Raw genomic sequence first — 19,172 nt, 5'->3', positions numbered from 1 at the left:
GGGTAGGTCTGTCCAACAGGGAGGACTTGAGGTCGTAGGCCCCAGCTGGGAGAAGGGCTTAAGAGGTGGCTCCCCCTCCCAAATGAGATTATTTTAAGAACAGGAACCTCTGGATGGCCAGAAATGACACTCTCATCTTTTTCAAGTGATCTCCTTCTCAATAATACCTCCATGCTCCTATCATCATCATTGAACTGTTCCTTTTAGAATTTCATTGACTTAAAATCATAAACACCCTTGTTTCTGGTCAGTACTGTACCACTACTGAACATTTGCAAACCATCGCATGGGTTACAGTGGCAAATCCAGGGGGGTTCAGGGAGTTCAAAACACTACTGGGTCCTGGCTTACAAAATGCATGCTTACCTACCTAGGCATAGGTTGACAGATCGGACAAACTAGGCTCAGCCAACTAGCCTTCAATTAAATTAAATTATAAACACTGTTTTTGGTCCAATGTCTTAATAATTTATGTACGAAAGTGCGTTCTTCAGGCCTATCGACTCATTGATCCATAGAAGAAACACTACGTAACCAAATACTCAATTATGTTGGAATATAATAATATACTGATATGTCTTTGACTTTTTTTTATCTATGTATAGGCCTAAGAATAAGATAAAATTACATTACCTTTTTCAAGAGGGGGAAAACCTTGAATTTTGAAGAACTTAGAGGTCATTAAATGATACCTTAGAAGTCGGGAAAGCTCATTTACGGCCATCTAGGAATCAAAATTTTCCCGGACCTCCCTTTCAATTTGGGGTTTTTTGAAAACATTTTGAACCCCCCTCTTTCAAATCTCGGATCCGTCCCTGGGTTACTATTTGATTATGAGCATAGCTTCATCATTGTATCCAGCTACTTGTCTGTCTGGTGATCAGTGATTCACTAAAGTTTCTCACTTTCCCTGTAGACAGCCTATCATTCTATATGAATCATAAATTCATTTCCTTCTTGTCCACATGACAAATTTTCAATCGACATGGCTTCTCAAATTTACCCTCTCAAAAAGCCAAATCGCAGTCAAATACAAGTTTATAGTTTTCTGTCCTCACCAATATCTATGGATTGAAGTATTCAACAAATATATATCACTATAAACCTGATACACAATACTACAATCAAACAATCATGTCATTTCGGAAACAAGACTATAGATAACAAAATACACTGAAGAACCTACAATGAAAAGGCCAATCTGACAAAACAAATTAAAATGAATAATGATCTCAATCATTTTCTGATGATATATCATCCCATTAAATCATCAACTTGTCAGTGAGGTGTGGAATTTTAAAATATTAGAAATATGTACAAGTGATTTTTAAGTGAGGAAGGTTCAATTTATTTAACTTTTTACCAATTTTTATAACAAATGAAAAAAATATTTAAAAACAAAGAAAATGTAAGTGAACATCTTCCCATCTAAGGCTGTAAGATGTTTGGCTGACTGAATTAAAGAAAAAACCTTCATTACAGATTGTCTTCCCATGGAGCATAAAATCACGAAAAATGCCATTACTGTATTTAAACTAACAATTTTCACTAATTCAAACAACTATTGTCAAATAACGTTTTAATAATAATTACAGTTATGATTGTTACACATCCATATTACTTTCAGTTTTACTGTAATACAGCTTTAATCACATATGTTTAACCTTTCAATGAACTACTCACTTGTTAACTTTTTTAATTGAGTGTTTTCCAAAAATTATGAAGTATTTTGCATAAATTACAAATGATATGTTGCAAGGCATTGTGTGATTTTGTAAGTACAGTAATACTAATAGTGTATGATCCTACAGAATAGCATCAGTGTTTTTAGATATTTATGAATAAGCAAATTACAAAAAAAAAAAAACAAACACATATTATTATAGTCTGTAAGGTCAATCAGGTGACAGAAGATATTGTCTTATTGTGTTATATATTTTTACTACATTAGAAAGTTTTATCAAAGAGAAAAATATTAAAATAACTAAACAAAACCTTGACAAAATAGTAGTATAGGCTTATTTTTCAAATATTAGTACCATACATCTCATCTCACATCTCAACAAGCGAGCAGTTATTGGTAATTCCTTGAATGTGTCACCTTAACACCATTGTACATTTCACTCCATATCTCAAATAATTACTTGAATATGTCACCGTAACACCAGGGAGGTGTTACATCACCCTGGTAACACCAGACCCTGTACACCTCATCTCACATCTCAAGTAATTCCTTGAATGTGTCGCCTTAACACCATACATCTCAAGTATCCCATCCCACTTCAAGTAATTCCTTGAATGTGTCACCATAACACAATACACCTCATCTCTCATCTCAAGTAATTCCTTGAATGTGTCATCGTAACACAATACACCTCATCTCACATCTCAAGTAATTCCTTGAATGTGTCACCGTAACACAATACACCTCACCCCACATATCAAGTAATTCCTTGAATGTGTCACCGTAACACCATAGGCCTCCTGTACATCTCACCCTATATCTCAAGTAATTTCTTAAATGTGTCACCGTAACACAATACATCTCACCCCACATATCAAGTAATCCCTTGAATGTGTCACCGTAACACCATAGGCCTCCTGTACATCTCACCCTATATCTCAAGTAATTTCTTAAATGTGTCACCGTAACACAATATACCTCATCCTACATCTCAAGTAATTCCTTGAATGTGTCACCGTAACACCATAAAACTCATCCCACATCACAACACGACATGTGTTTCGTTTGAATCTTCCGCATTCCTGTACTCATTAATTTGTGAGCCAACCAAGAAAATTATCACCTGGCCCATCAGACAAAGCATTATACCAAACTTAAATTTTCTGATCAAATTAAAATTTGCAATGTCATTATAGATTTTGTTGACCTTCTGGTAAATTTCTATGAAAAAATAACAAATCTCTAGACTCACAGATGGATGATAAGAGAACTCCAGCCTTTCAGCCTCCTAACATGATGGATCCTAAACTGCAAGTTTTGTACAAGATATTGCTGAACGGAAACTGACTCTGACCTGAGCTATACGACTAATAAAATTAAGGAATTGAATAATTATTGAAATGATAAGGATATCCAAATCAGCTTTTATTAGAAAAAGTATGATATACTACAATACAAGTTCACTTTCATCCTTTTGCAGTACAGTACCTAAATTGCTTTGTTCAGTCATACATTTAAGATCATTTTTTTATTTATTCATTTCTACTTTATAACATGGTATATACTGTATTTCTTCATACCACTTTCCTTACTATAGTAACAATTATTGTGCTCACGATTTTGCCCAATGATGTATGTGTCATATCAAAGATATAGGCCTATTACAATTATCAAGAGTACAATACATAAAGATCAGTGGCGTATCTAAGAGTCTTGAAATGGGGGTGCTGATGGGGAAGGGCACGAAGGTGAAGTGGGGGGGGGGTGGGCTTGATGACCAGTTAAGGGTCTCTAATTCGCAAAATAAGGTAATTTTAGGTGATTTTTAACTACTTGACTATGATTTCTTTGGGGAAAACTGGGGGCACAAGTATTTTTTGGGGGGGGGGGCATGCGTCCCCAACGCACCTCCTTGATACGCCACTGATAAAAATTGATGTAACCTAACAAACAAATGCTGTTTCTTGACAAAAACGATTAAAACTACACATCAGACAGCACCTACATGCAAAATTTCAGTTTTCTACCAGTCATTTTACTACTAGTGTATGTGTTTACAAAGCCAACGTGACCTCTGTGACCTCACTTTTCTACGCCGACGATTACAAGGTTTATATTTTTGTAACAATATAAAAAAATATATAAATACGTTCATTAAATAATGCTGTTTACATATGCCTGAAATCAAATTATAACCATACAGACACCTAGATTTTTACATTTAGCAACTTACAGTTTGCAAGAGAAACAAAATTTATTATATCTGTAGTAGATGTTTAGTATAAAATTAGAGTTTCATTATTTGGTTTCAATTCTGTAGTCAGACGTACAATATATTAACTGGTTAAAATAAATATATAACATACTATAGTAGACTTCGTGTTTCTGTACTCTATTCATTCGAGGTTGTGTCAACGGGAGGCGCTATATAAATCCAGAATTATTATTATTATTATTATTCCTTTTCTGAATAATAAGATTTCTTATGAAAACTAATTCATGGTAAAGACCAGAGCACAGAATCCAGTTTTACATATTATTAAAAAGCGATCAATTACAAATTAAGTTTTTTAAGTTGGTTTTAAGCTGGAGGCTATTTTGTTGGCAAATAGCAGTAGCATTGGCTAATACAGATTATCACAGCAGGCTCCAGATAACAGGAAAAATAATTAATCCAAGATAGAAATAAAAAACATACCCTAATTTGTTAGAATCCAAGAAACATATTCTTCAACATTATTCTTCTTATCAGAAGCGAAGAGAATATCCAACATTCGTTTACATTTCCAGAGGACAAACAAGTTTCTTGCCTTTGATTGGGACTTTGATTTTTGGTGAGACCAACTGTGAAACACGATTCCTGTTGAGAGAAAGAAGAAAAAACTGAAATATGACAGGCTTCATATTCCTGGTCTATCATTCTAGTTAATGTTACTGCCCTTCACCACAGGTAGCTTGAGAACATTCCATTACATCAACAGGGAGACTTTAAATTTATTTTAAGAACATTTGTTGGCTTCATATTATCATATTATTAAATGAGCTCTATTATAACTTAAAATACACCCTGCAAATAGCAAATGAGTTGTTAACCCTATAATTACATTGCATATCTTGTATTTGTGCCTATCAAAATATTGGTTTACCATTTGAACTGTAATGTAGGCCTAGTTTCAAATCAAATAAGAAAATTATTATCATTTGAAATGTAAATAGACCTACTGTACATTTCAACAACATACAAGAATGATCAAGTTAATACAAAAAACTTAAGAATTTCTTGGAATCTTGGATTATAAATGGAAATTTTGATATTTTGTGCCATCGATTTTTCTACGACACAAAAGCATATTCGACGAAAAACTTGGGAATAGTTTAATGAGATACAGACTTTTGAATTTTAAAAAACTGGAGGAAAATGGTGTAACCACCATTTTTTCCAATTTCTTCTCTGATGCCCGGTTTAATATTCAAAAATCTCATTAACCGTCCCCAAGTTTTTAGACAAAAAACCTTTTTGTGTCTTAGAAAAATCAGTATTGTATGTAACATATCAAAATTTTTTTTTTTTTTTCCAAAGCTCGGCTTTTAATTAGGGCGATAGCTAGATGATCTAGATGCTTTCCTTTTATTTTTAGGTTCCTTGGTCCACATCATTCCAACACCAGGACTTTTTCTCACAAGTAAAACAAATCCACTTCCCATTGTAAGCCCCTAAGCCCATGCTAAGCCTCATATTGAGTTTATAGAAGCGCGTCACAGTTGATTCCATCCTGTAACTGGTGAGTCACTCACATGGATGAGAATTAAATAAAATAAAATAAAGCACTACACAGTTTATGTTCATTCTGGAATGACTGCATAATTTGTCTATTCTATAATTTGCACTTAAATACTGCAATTAGAATTAAATTAAATAAAGGACTGATTGTTTATGTCAATTCTACAATTTTTAATTATAGCATTGTTGCATTGAGGTACAGTACATTGGCATATCTAGACTTAGCAAAACAATTTTAAAAATAAAATATCTCTAGGTCTAAGCTGGGCAAACTCTTTGATCTTGTAGTAGCCAGGAAGAGTGTATGTAGTGGCTTATTCTTCTAAAATTACTAGTTTACATTAGTCAACTAACACAACATAAAAACTACTAATTATTTTCTTGGCGCCTCTTCCTGGACCCCACCTACCACTACTCATGGACTTGCCTCTCTCATATTAGGCTTCATTTACTCAAGTCATGCCCCCTATTTATTCAATATCACCATTTACACCATTAATATCATTTTATCAGCCTCTACAAAACAAAAGTTTATGGACAATTTCTTCTACATGGCCATCCCCAAAATCCTTATTCACTTCTAGAGCCACAACTAAATATAATTAATGTAACAAAATGCATAAAAAGAGCAATGGATAAAGTGACCAACATTGAGTTTACCGAATTCACAAAGGGAGAACGAAGATTTCAGATAGCAAGTGAATCCTAAGACTTCCTTCCCTTACAAGTTGATGAAAGCATAATCACATTAACCACCCCTATGATTTCAAAACATAATTTCCTTTTCTGAATTTTAAGCTTTATCTGATAAAAACAACAAGCAGGATTGTAAAGATGTGATAGCAAACGGAAACTTCAGGTTGAACAGAATTTGAAGCACTTAGCCGACAAGAGTATTTCATCAAGCTTTTTCCTGTCTACCTGATAGTGATGACAATCTAAAAATAAGGAAATTCTTCTCGATAAGAAGCTATTTCAATAAAATGCTACTTAAAATAATTTAATTTTCCCCCAGCTTGATATGTACCCATTGTGCCAAGCAGGAAAACCACCAGTAAGTGCCTCAGTACCAGGCCTATAGTGTCCCATGCCGCCTGGGTGAAAAAAATGAAAAGGGTCATGACAAAGGGCATTTATTTTTTGACAAATAATTGCAGGGGCGGATCCAGAGTTGTCCAAAAGGGGGCCAAAAAGGGGGCCAAAATTTGGGCTGATCGAGACAACAATGTCCTAGGGGGTCCGGGGGCATCCGGGGGATATTCTTGTGTTCTAGACGCCGGAAAATAACATTTGAGGCGTTGTGGGCTATCCTTTTTTTCTTTTTCTTTTTTTTTTTCTTTTTTTTCTTTTTTACCTCCCAAAAGGGGGGGCCGGGGCCCCCCTTCCAAATCCGCCCCTGAATTGTTTAATAGCATTTGTGGGCTTAGCCACTTGGGCCTTGTCACTCAACCCTCTAGACTATATAAGGGCCCTGGACACTATGGTGAAAAATAGCTATTGTAAGAGTGATAAAAGCATCATACATTTTGGACCAATACATTGATAACTTTAATATATAGTCTTTAATATCTTGCGCATGGGAATCAAGCAAAGTTGGAAAGTACAAAAACCCTCATGGGCCATATCACCCAACCCTACCAGGGCCCCAATTGGGCTACCCCGGCAGTGCCTCATACATCATCGCTGTATAGTAGCCCAGCAGATATGCAGCTCTGTGAACAACTGCTGCTCTCAGCAGATGCCCTGTTATACCCAAACCTATCAAGTCTTAATATTCAGTTTGTGATTCACATATCCAGCATCAAACCTCATTCAGTTGATGACTACTCTTCAGACTTTATCTAACATATCTCAAAATCTGTAACATGCAATGAAATTTTATATTTAGCCATATCAAGAAACAGATTGAGAATATCATATGTGCTGTACTTTCTGCAAAACAATCTCCTCTTCAGCATGCTCAAAACACTGCTAAAATCACTGCAGTACACTACTTGTCATTCATTATCTGTACAATTCCCGATCACTGAAAGTACAAATTACTTTTTATAACCTAAAAATCCACCAACTGACTTGTATTTTGCAGACCTTGGTCCAAGTTTCATTGAACCCTATTCAATATGCATCGGTCGAATAAATAAATGTGATCTGCTCTGGCAAAAACAGCCATTTGTTGGGAAAACTCAAAATTGAATTTTTGGTATTTTTAGATTCTGCATGAATTCTTCTTTTAACAGTATCTATTTGATGGAAATAGGTTGAGTATTTAGAGAAGTTATGAATATTCAATATATATCAGCCATGTAGGTTTTGAGATAACTGCTTCCAAAGATTCCAAAATCAATAGTTATTATTAAGATTTGTATTTTAAAAATAATTTTAATGTACTGTACTTTTCAGTTAGGTTTAGTAATTGATATTTTAATGTTCATCATTGATATTCTTCTTTTATAAATCCAGAAACCTTAAAATTTTCAAAATTCTGATTTTGAAACATTTTGGGTGCATGTTTGAAATAGTAATTGCAACAAACAGCGGGATTTTCCAGAACCGGTCACAAATGAATGTCCGCTTTGATATCAGTCATTTTCATCTCATAAACTGTGTTCTTCCTATAAACTTGTGCATGTCACAGCATCATGCATTTTCAGGCAGCATCAGTTGCATGGAATGTTCTTCCTAAGGAAATTCAAACTTCACTCAAAGTAATCCTTTTTAAGTAAAGACTTCAGTGTACTGTTAATGCATGTTTTATTTAATAATCTTGATTGATTGATCGATGCCAGTAAAATCATGTGCTTGCAAAAAAAAAAAGACAATGCACTAGTCACTGAATTCTTAGATAATCAACCTTAATCAAATATGAATAGCAGCACCCTAACATCAAGTGACGTCAGTTCAATGTGTTTGACATCCAATCAATTAAGTCATGTTTGTGTGAATTATGGATAATGCTATGTTGATGTGTCAAAACGAGGCAGACACTATTTGGGAAAAGCAACAGGGAGTCTCAGGTTTCTGTATTCACAGGTCGTATGTCAGAAAGAGTCAGAATTTTTGTTCTAATCAAAAATAATATAAATTTGTTCACAGGGTACTGCAGCACTGGTTCCAACACTTAATGCAAGTGGCAAACTTGGTACTGATATTAGCTACTCATTTGAATATTGAAAAGAAGATTTCTTTTATAGAAAAATACAAGACAAGAAGATCAACTGTAGAGTCCTTAGATGGTCAGCTTTACATACCAAAGCCAGACCAATAAGCTGAACAGTGAAAGGAAGTCTTTCCAGCATCAAGTTGGCACTTCTTTAAATACGTAATGAGACAAGAAGAATGCGTCCTTACTTCTGCCAAATTAACAATTTATGCAAATTCTTTTGACAGGCTTATATTCATAATCCAGTACTAATTTAAAAATGGTTTTACTCTTTTGTACCTTGTTTTAAATGGAAGGGAATAAAATACACATTCGCAGTTTGTATTTTATTGATTATTTCATTATGGTGTTTAGAAAAGCACATGTACACAGGTAGGTGGGTTTCAGTGGCTGACAGTGTACTGTATTGGATTCAAACTTGAGCAAACAAAATCTGAAGCCTCTTTCAAGTGATCAATTAATTGTTTATGTAAGTAATTTAGTGGTCATTCACAATTACCAACATTTTCACAAGTGTACAAGCAGTACTCTTTTTCGGTATCCCCTCCCTCCCCTCTGAAAGTGTACAAAAAATATTGACTAAGCAAAACCATTCTCCATTTTTCTGTGAAATCAATTAAGCCATGTACTTGGTTGCTTAAAAATTAATATTATATCCTGGTTACATTATAATTTTACCATTATTTTACATATTGCATGTTATTTTGAATCAAAATTTTTATGCATATGTAAAAAGTGTAAAAATCTGTCTACCCCCGCCCCCTAGCGTACTGTTTGTACACTTGTGAAAATGTTGATAATGTGGAAGAACCCCTTATGCAACTTCCATTTCTTAAGTGATAACTTTTTACAAACATAAAAGTTATAACCCAAACTAAACTAAAATATGCGCAAGGATTGTCTGAAAGTCACTATAAACACAGTCCTAGATATCGTATGTAGTAGGCATCTATGAAAGAAATACGAGGATGTGGCATGACACTGAATCCTAAACCACTGCTTTAGCCAGCGATACATTATGTATTCATGTTATTGTATATCGTATCTTTGTTACTGTTTGACTGTTAAACTTGCTAGACAAAATAAATGAAATAACCATTAAAATAAATTCCTGAAATAGACATGCATTTCTACATGAACATAAGTCATTTTCTTGTATAGTATTAATTCTGTTTAATGCAGAAAAAAAATTGACATTAATGAATAGTTACAGTAATAAATCAAGGATTGCGAGAATACTTGTGTTATTAACAGATACAGACTTACCCATAAGTTAATGGACTAGTCCAAAGTTCTGTAGACTTCAGAGCTTCTTGTTCCACAAACTGTAAAAAGAATTCAAACAATTTCAGTGGGCATCACATTACAAACAGCCAGTGAGCTATGGAAACACGGAGCATTAGAGCAGTCAATGTTATTAGGCTCTCTCTTACTTGCCCCTCAAGTAAAGCATTCAAAATTGACCTACATTTATTATTATGATTACAGTCATTTAACTCCACACATATTGCCTTATTCTCAACATTGTTCAATCCAGTAACCATTCCTCAAACTTTCAGTAGTATGGAACATTTCTGTTGCATGTAACAGCAGCATTCACTCCACCCAACCACACTCCTTATCCCAGCTACCAGATCTTTCCTGGTAAGCCCCTAAACATGTAAAATACAAACAGAATTTTACATCCTTTTCAAGTGAATAGAGATTTGTTTTCATCTAAGGATGTAGACACAATACTAATAATAGTAGTAGGCCTCACATTCATGGAGTGAGTTGTATTATTTTAAGTAACATGCTGAGTGTGTGGGCCAAAAAAGGGTACATGCATATTTCATTCCTCCATGGCCTAAGATACCCTAAAAAATTAGATAAAAATAATATCATAAAATTCACTTTCACCAAGTCCCTTCCCACTCTTACTCCTGATATTTAGAATTGCATCACTTCAGCAAAATATACAAGTACGTCACACATGATATTTTACTAGTTTGCCCAGATACACATTATGTTCCTTATAAAATACAACTCTTTTCACATGTGGTTTTTTTTTAATGCACATAATGCTGCATACCTCATGTTCACAATTGCAGTGGTGCATGAATATATCATTACACAGTAGAGTGGAAATTTCAAACTTCAATTATCTGTACTAATACATTTGTGTTTGCTATTTATTATTTTGGATTTTATTTATTCTTTAGCAAGCTTAAAATTTAATAGAACAATACAAACGAAGAGGACTATGAAATACAAACCAAGCACAGTCAGAACAGGTACAAGACAGGTTCAACCCCTATAACAAACTGTAAAACCAAAAACCCCAAAAATATATTTGAAAAAGCTACAGTATTCAAACATGACAAGTATTACGACAACGTCATATCTAAATACAAGCCTTTGTAACATTAAAATATTGTGTCTTACTATTATATAAATTTAAAACTTCTTTTTTAAAAAGTAAAATGGGATGGGATGAGATCCGAGACAGGGTATCAATTTGAGTGATGGGGTCATGGCAAGCAGAATGGGAAAAATGCTGGGGCCATGGAGTCATGGGTACCTGGTGGGAGATAATCCTGGAGGAAAATCAGCAGTTTTGTATATTCTTACAGGGGTCCCAAGTTGAAAGAAGTCATTTCCAGGAGATCTAGTAACAGTGGCTGATCCAAGAATTCAAAATAGGGGTTGGGGAGGGTCAGCCCCACCTTGGTTGGGGCTGAGGTAGGAAAGTTTGATTATGATACTTATAGACTGCCGGAAATGACACTCTCAAACATAAATTTTAGAATATAATTTTCCTTTTTCCCATTTTGTTTATACTGTAATTTTGAAAAAAAATTAGGACCTCACATTGAATGCTCTACTGATCTGCAGTGGTTGACTTAAACTTAATTTTATATATGACTGCATACAGTGATACCCATCGGCACTGACTTCCATGAAACAATTGATAATAAAATATTTATAACCCGCAAATATCAGTGAATTTGAGGGAGATGGGTTATTTCCGGGAGATTCTTGAGAGAAGTTATGAGTGTGAAATATTTGAGATGGCAAATTTACTGACTGCATTCTTACATCCTTATGCAAATTAATTAATTAACTTAATCTATATTCGTAATTAGCATTATTACGATGGGTACATTATCAGGCATATATGTCAACAATGCAGTGGATTGCGATCTTGTATAGATGAAAGTGTATTAGTTATTAGTTAAATGTAAATAAGCTAAAACACATGTGACTTAGATAAGTGTTATCAAGTAGAATAGAGCACTAACAACAACACTGTTGGCTGTAGTTTAAATTACGGTGCCTGCAAGCAGATTACCGAGGGGCTTTTAAAAATTAGGTAAATTTCTTTCACACTTTAAATTGATTATAATTGTTAAATGCAATGATAATTTCATGAATTAAACTTTGAACTTTTATAATTATTACATCCTTAAATTGATAAATATTTGTTTCTAATCCTGAAAGATATATTACCTAAAAAATATCTCTTACATTTTGCACTGTTATAAAAACTGTTTGGAAAGTGATATTAATGGTCATTTTTATGCATACCCTACATCATGTTATTAGTCATGTCAAACACACATTGCAGTTCAATCGCTTCATGAGAAAAATTCAACTTTTTCCTTCAAACAATTACATGCAATTAAAATTTAATAATATATAACTTAAGCCCCTGCGGCCTCCCTTATGGTGCCGCCACTGTTAGTAATTTAATTTGAAAGCTTCATCATTAACAAGTATTTATATTATTTCATCAAATTTTGAAAGCGAAAGTATGAAAGGGGGAACTTAAAGGCCACATATATTACCGGTAGTTAATCAAATTCAATTTATATATTCCTAACTTTCCTACATAAAAAAACAACAAAACAGTTTTTTCGCTAAATAAATATAATTAATATTTTTAGCATTCATTTACACTGTAAATAACTGCTAAGTAGGTTTAACTACTGTACTAATATTCAAGTAATCTTCATAAAGAATAATATTATTAATATTATAATGATTAATACTTTACTATTATAATGATTAATATTTACATAAACTTTTGAACATTCTTGCAGTGAGTAGAAGCATAGAGATATAGCTATAATCTCCATGGTAGAAGCTGTGTGAGAGGTGCAATGTATACTTACTGGATAAACCGATAAGTGCCCAAGTTTCCTGTGGAACTTACCTCACAACAAGGCCGTTGGATCAAAAATATAAAAAAAATAATAATTTGCCTATCTAAATGTTGTTTTGACTGCCAATTAATCCCTAATATTGTCGTCTAATAGCACATTTTGGACCACACTAAGCCATAAAAACTCTCCCTGTGAACCCTACAAGGGAGTTTTTATTCTGGGGCGTTGACTGAGGCTTTGCCGGCCCTTGGTTCAGACCCCTCCGTTGGACATGTCAGACTCCTTGTTGGCAAATTTCTGGCACCACCGCTGACGCTAGACCTTTGAGTTGGAATCCCTGAACTATTAAAACTAAGTATGGTAGGCCGTCAACTCTGGGGAGTTCATCTACCCTTTTTTTCTGTTGATTCCATATGATAAATATTTGCTTTGCAAATTATTGTTGCAAATTAGTTCTAAAATCTACTAATTCTTAGGTTCATTAAAATAAAATGATTTCGTCATTGTATGACTTGGACACAATTTTATGTCTATGGCACTAGTAGATGTCCACAAATGGCACTTTTTAGTGTAATTTGAATTGAATTTTCTTCCTAACCCTCTGAATCCAATGTTTGCAGGTTTGTGCACATAACATGAATGAATGCCTTCAGAGAGAAATGCAATGAATTGACATGAAAAGCAAGTTTTGTTCAGCATGAAAATATTGTATATTAGTTAGCATGCTCCAAGAACCACTTTAGGATCCAAAATATAGCGTTAAAAGGAAGAAAAAAATACTTGTGTATTTATATAGGTCACACCAATTGGTTTAAATGTACCAAAAATGGCTTCGATAGAATATAGAGAGAATCAATTTTATTTATTATATACTGTAGATGCTCATAGTGCTGATCTTTGATGTTAGAGAATGTGGGCCATTACTATAGCCCAATTACCAATTCATCATAAAGGTTTTATGACTAACAGCCTTCTAAACAAGCCATTTCTATTCTAAAAAATGACCACCTACATGATATCCGTTAGTAAGATCATTGCTTCAAAATGTTTTTAAAAAAAAAAAAACTTTTTTTTCCCAGAATATGTTAAACATTTATACTATACTTCATGAGAAGCATTCTACCTATATATTATTAACTTACCACATCAGGACGGTACAGTATAAAGCTACAATAATGCTGAGCTATTAATTATGACATGTCCCAATGTAAAACACAGTAGTTTTTTCATTGGTGGAGTGCAAAGGTCATAACATTATGGTTCACAAACAGGATTGTTACACAGCTAGAGCCTCTCCAGAGACATGCAGACCTAGTTTACACTGTAAATTTGTCAGTTAAAGCAATATTAATTCGGTATTAAAGAGTTGCAATATTATTCTAGTTTTCACATAAAAAAATATTTACTACTTTTAGTACATTTCTCAACACTTTGCTTATATAGGCCTCTCTAGATAGTAGGCCTATCATTATTGTTGTCCTTTATTGCAGCATTAACGAATAAGTATAAATTGTTTCTTAATATTCTTTTAAGCACATGATATATAATGCTGTATTGACTTAGAATTGAGTTGGAAAATGAGGAATGGAAAACGATTTGCTGAAGGATTTCAACAAAAAATACAAAATACCAATGATTAGTACAGAATCATTACAATAATTCTTTCTCTAATTTTTTTTTAATTTTTTTTTTTTTTGAAAATGATAAAAATTAAGGAATTTGAACTTTTGGTGTAATTTTTGTGGAAAAACTAAAGAAACAATTACACATTTATAGGATTATCCCGCATTAGCAGAAAAGCCATTGTTTTATTTTCATTCTATCCCGTTTCACATGTTTATTCTGTCTCTCATTTAGGTCACTTTCCGTGCTTGAATCTTCTTCAAAAATTATCTAACCAGCGACTAGCATACCAAAGATGTGCATATTAAAATATGACATTCTTTCTACATATTTTAATATTAATAAACAGGTAATTTAACTTTTATGTTAACACAAATTGCATTTTCTAAAGTGTTTCAAACTATATTAGAAACAAAATTACTGTGAAATAGTAAGTCTAGTTTTTTGTTTTGATTTTTTTTTTTTTGCTTTCTTTCAGTTGATGGGATTTATTTCCTTGATCTTGTCTTTGGTTTGATATTTGGTTAAAGGGTTTTTGTGTGTTTTTAAAAGTAATTTTGACAGAAACAACATAAATTTCTACCAAGAAGTCAAAATCACATTTCTCAAATTTTCTATAACACAGCACCAATTGTCATTGAACTGAGCAAGAGAGAAGAGGTTGCGCTAACTGGGGCAGCTACATCTTACTCAACACTTTTTTTTAAAAAAGAATTTATGAAAAAATAATATATTACCACCTTCAACCATATGTTTCATTCATAAATCTATCAATTGCCTATTTTTTAAAAGACAGTTACTTATGGTAGACAACACATGTTTTGAATATATTATAAGGTCACCCTGGTCACCCATAGTACCATAACTAGTAAGTTCAACAAACTCACAACTTGCTATCCCAAAACATTCTTTTCCCTTACGTCGGCTTTCTCATAGTAGCAACATGTAAATTCAGAACCTTAATTACCAGGGGCAGATCCAGAGATGTCCGAAAAAAGGGGGGAAGGGAAAGGGGGTGGGAAATTGGGGATAACACCACCCAGGGCATTCCGAAAATAACCTCTGCGGTGTTTTGGGCGATCGCTTTTTTTTCTTTTCCTTTCTTTCTTATTATTCCTTTTTTTTTTACTTTCCAAAAGGGGTCCATGGCTGGCCCAGCATCCCTCTAAATCTGCCCCTGATTACTATATAGTATCCAGTAAATTATTTTATCATATAGGAGTATATAGTCACTCGGTTAGTCTTTAACAAGGTCTGGAGCACATGGATCAGTCACTGGCACCAATCGGTAGATAGCACGTCCCTCCGAGTCCTAAAAAAGGGAGAGGGGAAGCGCCCCCGGAAGCTCCAACAAAGTAGGATTTTGAGGGCCTTATTTAATGGATTTCCGAAAACCATAATTCAGAATTCTATTCAAATTTCCATTCACATTTGGGCATTAGGGACCTGAAAATGTTTTATGTCCATGGCATCTGTAGGCCTACATATAACCATGGAGGTATTATTTTATCCCGTAAAACCTTGAATGGAAGCCCTACGAGTGTCACACAGGTAAATTATTACAGACTCAAATGTTACAATTCATAAATTTATTTGCCGTACCCCTCATCACATTGTCTATGTAATAATGAACCATACTTAATTTTACATGTGTACGTATAATCTGAACATATTATAGAATATTAACATATATTCAGAGTTCAAAACAATGTAATGTTCATTAACTTATCCGTTGTCCACAATACATATTAGCTTGAATTGGTAAACTGTTCCAGGCTGTATTTCGCGATAGCAGGAGTGAGTACTGCATGAAACTTCCAACTCAACAGATTCCAACCTAGGCTTTGAACGAGCAGATCATCCATTCGTACAACGCAACATGCCAACAGGTTATTAACCATTATAACGGAGTTATAATCACGGGCACAAGGCCACCTACAGTAAAATACCAAACATTTTACAATAATAATAATATTTATTTCACTAATAAGTGCTGATTAGAAATATTACTGTACCCACAAACTGTTCTTAAAAGCTACTTACAGTTGTTGTAATGATTACAGCTTAGTATAGGTTAACATAATCTATTTCTATCCTGATATCTACACGTACGGTATATACTGTTATTTGTTCCTGGCTTATCAAACGACGGTCATAGACCGTTTTGACCCAACGCCAAGCCTTTACCACACTCAGTGACCACCCGAATCTCTAAGAGCCAAGATTTTTTAACTGCGAGTAATTTACATATCAATGATCTGTGGCACCTACATGTGAACAATGGCATAAAATACAATAGCACATAACTTCACGTGACAACAAGCTTAATCTCGAGAAGCCCATCTCGAAAAGAAGCTCCCCTCTTCAGTCTGCAAAAGTAGTCTTAAAACGTAAGTCCATCTTGAATGAAGCCCATGGGCTTCTAAACAAGATAATACAGGCTTTTTTCGAGATAGTACTTACATTCAGAATGAAGTTACCTTTGATGATTATGATAGCATGTTAGTATCAATAATATTTTTGGTTAAAAATTTTAAAAATATTAAACAGAATTTCAAATTTGATAGTTGAAAAATGCTGTACAGTCTATAGTAATTCCAAAATTGACAACATTCATTTTGAAAAGAAGCCACTCCTTTTTAATTTGCAGAAGTCATCTCAAAAAGAAGCCCATCAAAGGGTCCTAAAAAATGAAGCTCAGCACTTCTATTCAAGGTTTTATGGTATAGGCTTTAAACATTGATCTTTTGAAATTTAGTGGGGTGCATCTGCATACTCTGCATCAATCCCTCTCCTACGGGCTTGCTAACAATTACATCATTGAACCATAATAAAAAATATGTCAAAATTTCAGGAAAACCCCATAAAAGTTAAATTAAAACATTGAATTGCTTGTTTAAAAGCAGTTAAGTTGTCAACAGCAAATAATATGTATATTAAAAAAAAAGCAATTCATATACTGTATTTATTCGAATAAAGGCCCACTTAGAATAAACGGCCCCTTGAATAAATGCCTCCTCTAGAGCCTCATTTGGAATAAATGCCTTCCTCGAATAAATGCCAAAGGCATTTATGTTTTTGTCAAAAAAACACCCCCTTGAATGACTGTAAGCAAATGTAATGGAAGCAACATCATTCTCAACACATTCTATTAATGAATTAACTACTCCAGTAAAATTACATTTTTATAAACTGGTTGGGACTTTATGATCATGCCATAAAATATTCTGATGGTACTGATGTGTTGTAGTTCTACATGAAATTAAGGGGTGTTTATTTGAGTATATATGTATCCATTTGACACCAAAACAACATAGCTGCCTCCCTCGAATAAACGCCCCTCTCCAAACCCTTCTCAAAAATAAATGTTCCGGGGCGTTTATTCAAATAAATACGGTATTCAGCACAGAAAGCAGACCTGTAAAAGTGAATGTTCAATATGAACTGTAAAGTAAAAGATGGCCCAAAAAAAGAGGAACAAAGAAAAAAAATCACTCTTAAACTAATTTAATCTAATATGGATTAAATTAGTTAAGTATTTGAATGTTAAAACTTATTAAAGCAAATTAATCTTAATATAGCAATCAAGCTTATAATTCAATTATTACATTTTCCTATGACAGCATTTGACCTGATAACAAATGCAAGAACAAAATAAAAAACAGTTCCTTCCTGATATCTGAATTAGCTAAATTTATTGTGGAACTTTCCAACTAACACTTGCCCTGGGCTATATGAACTTGCCAAAAAATGTATTAAAACAAACAGCAATATTACGTAGCATATAATTTTACTTCACACGATTACATCCAAAACTCAGACAGTGTTGTACAACATTTCCCAACAGGACTTACCGTCGAGGACAGTCTTATGGTCGTCATGAGAATATCGAACATGTGTCATATTTTAAGACACGTCTGTCACGACGGAGATTTATCGCATCAGTGTTTAGCTCACACAGATCCGAAAGCGATAAACTGTATCGGGCTGCATAGTAATAGTGTGATGTTGCCTGAGTTGGCCTTAATGTACACTATATTCAACCTTAATGTACACTATATTCAAAGTATCAATATATGATGGTTACAAATATAGAAAATATTTTTTTATTTAGAAGTTTTTAATTGCAAAAACTATGATCACACCCCGACAAGGAGTCAGATTTCCCCGACGAAAGCAAAGTGGGCGTGGTCGAGCTTCGATTAAAAGGTTTCGAAAGTGATCCCGAAAATTTTGACAATTTAGGGGTTTCAAAGGCTTATTTAATCGATTTTAGAGTCTACTAATATGTAGAAAAAATATAATTTTTTTCTCCCGATGAATTATGCTTTTTCTCCCTGACTGGGGGGGGGGCCCAGCCCTCCTCGTCAGCACCCCTTTCCCCCCGGCCCCAGCTGGCGCCACCCCTGAGGCGACCCCCATTTCACTATCGGAATTCCTCCTTTCGATACACTGTATAACTCAACTGCTTAGGGTTATTTTTTTCGGCTTTTTATGGTCTTGATACAGCATCTAGCTGGCTAAAAATGCCTTTCCAAAATGTCCCGTGTTTTTTAAGAAAGTCAAGATCATAAACAAAGTTAAAAAGTTTAATTTTACTACTACATGTATCATGCCTGCAATTTAATTATTTACTTTACCTCCATATTTTGTATTAGAAACAAATGAAATTTTGAACAAATGGCAACTACTGTATGTTATAAAAATTCTCAAGGTTTTATATCTGTTGTTAAAAATATCATTAACATTAACAGCCAAAAAAAGAGAGCAAAATAGCAG

At 33.9% G+C, this 19,172-nt stretch overlaps 1 protein-coding gene across 1 annotated transcript in view; it reads right to left on the bottom strand.

Annotated features, from left to right (window-relative positions):
* LOC117119021 (putative leucine-rich repeat-containing protein DDB_G0290503) overlaps positions 1-19,172 on the bottom strand; it is an 89,046-nt gene that overhangs the window by 63,860 nt on the left and 6,014 nt on the right. Inside the window, exons 2-3 of the mRNA XM_033263810.1 lie at positions 9,892-9,950; positions 4,383-4,544 (exon numbers count right to left, since the gene is read on the bottom strand). The gene's annotated coding sequence lies outside the window, so the exon portion shown is untranslated. The remainder of the gene's footprint in view (positions 1-4,382; positions 4,545-9,891; positions 9,951-19,172) is intronic.

This window comes from Anneissia japonica, unplaced genomic scaffold (genome assembly GCF_011630105.1).
Source record: "Anneissia japonica isolate Jap-2015-1 unplaced genomic scaffold, ASM1163010v1 scaffold1826_len1998817_cov189, whole genome shotgun sequence".
Lineage (NCBI taxonomy): Eukaryota > Metazoa > Echinodermata > Crinoidea > Comatulida > Comatulidae > Anneissia > Anneissia japonica.
This window is presented reverse-complemented; position numbering and strand designations above follow the sequence as displayed.